Source organism: Vicia villosa, linkage group LG4, assembly GCF_029867415.1.
Source record: "Vicia villosa cultivar HV-30 ecotype Madison, WI linkage group LG4, Vvil1.0, whole genome shotgun sequence".
In the NCBI taxonomy this organism is placed as follows: Eukaryota; Viridiplantae; Streptophyta; class Magnoliopsida; order Fabales; family Fabaceae; genus Vicia; species Vicia villosa.
The window spans coordinates 140,798,995-140,800,758 of NC_081183.1; the positions used below are offsets into that span (position 1 = coordinate 140,798,995).

The 1,764-nt window shown below is 35.0% G+C and overlaps 1 pseudogene; it reads right to left on the reverse strand.

Annotated features, from left to right (window-relative positions):
• Positions 1–204: 204 nt before the first annotated feature.
• LOC131599795 (berberine bridge enzyme-like 18) lies at positions 205–1,764 on the reverse strand (annotated as a pseudogene).

Below are 1,764 nucleotides of genomic sequence, written 5' to 3' on the forward strand. Positions count from 1 at the left end.
CTTCTCCTCATTATGGTCTTTCACTAAATGAGCCTAATGCATCAGGTATACATACTGTTACTTCTTGTTCTTTGGTAATAGTTCAAAATGTTGGCTAATTGATTCTGGAGAAAATGACCACATTTGCCCTTCTAAACATCAATTTGATACATTTTATCGCATTAGGCCCATTAAAGTGCATTTATCAAATAGTAATTACATACATCAATAAGAAAAAGGTGGAATACTCTGCTCATACCTAAAGAAATTGCTAGGATCAACTTCATCTTTTACCTGTGCCAATCTTTCAAAATTAGACTTGAAGTATTTCATGCCCCAAGATTTTGCTTCTTCATAACTTGCATTGCCTATGTTCATTCCTATATCAAGGTCCCTATAATTCAAATATGCAACTCTTAGACCCTTTGAAACATATGGTGTCATGTATGCATATAACCTTCTCATGCAATCTATATGCTTTGAAGCTTCTTCATTTGAATCCCAACTTACCAAATATTGGATATCATAAATAATCCCATTTCTATGTGGAAATGGAGTTTCTGATTCTGAAATCTCACTCATTTTCCCTCCATAGGGTGTCATAATCAAAGTTGGTGCTTCCTCTTCAAGTAACATGTTCCATAATCCTTCCAAACCTGAAATATCAATTGGTTCTCTCACAAAGTCTGATTTTGCTTTGAAACTCGCTGATGTTTGGTTTCTTTGAAGTAACACTTCCAATGAATCATTGATAGAATAGCCACCAAAATAAAGAACAGACTGAATCCAACTCATCTCAGTGCAGTTATCATTTTGCAAACCTAATTCTGCAAAGCTATTCTCCATCAAAGGAAGCAAGTTTTCAGCTTTTCCAAGATATAGTCCTGTGAAAGAAACAAGTACTTTTTTTCCACCAACTCCTATAACTGAGTGAAGAAAAAGCTCATCAGGAAGCTTATTAGTTATACTTTGCCATTTCATGAAAAGGGTTGTAGCATTTTGATCTAAACTTTTTTGAATACCGAAAATTGTTACTATTGAAGGAACATGCACAAGGTTGATTTTCCATGCAGTAATCACCCCAAAGCTTGAACCTCCACCTCCTCTTATAGCCCAAAATAGATTCTCACCCATAAATTTTCTATCAAGTATCTTCCCATTAACATCAACTATTTGAGCATCGATTACGTTATCGGCTGCAAGACCATATTTTCGGAACAATGTACCGAATCCACCTCCACTGAAGTGACCTCCTACACCAATAGTAGGACAACTCCCAGCTGGAAAACCAAGAACATTAGTTTGATTTGCAATGGCATAGTAAAGTTCTCCAAGTGTAGCACCTGATTGAATCCATGCAGTTTCTTCTTTCATGTCAATAGTTATTGACCTAAGGTTTATGAGATCAATGATAAGGAATGGAACGTTAGAGATATAAGAAAGACCTTCATAGTCATGTCCACCACTTCTAACTCTTATTTGTAGGCCTTGTTTTTTTGAACAAACTATTGTTGTTTGGATTTGAAATAGGCCATTTGGTGTAACAATAAGGTTTGGTTTTGGAACTGAAGTATCTGAAAATCTATGGTTTCTGATGGAAGATTGTAAGAGAGATGCATAAGATGTACTGTTTTTAGTGAGTATTACTTTTGTAGTTGAGTTTGAATAAGATGAAAAGCATTGAAGAAAAGTAGTTTCAAGGTCATAAGAAATAGACTATTGAGGGAAAATTGAGATGAGAATGATGATTGAAATGAGTGATAATTTTATGCATGCAAATGCCAT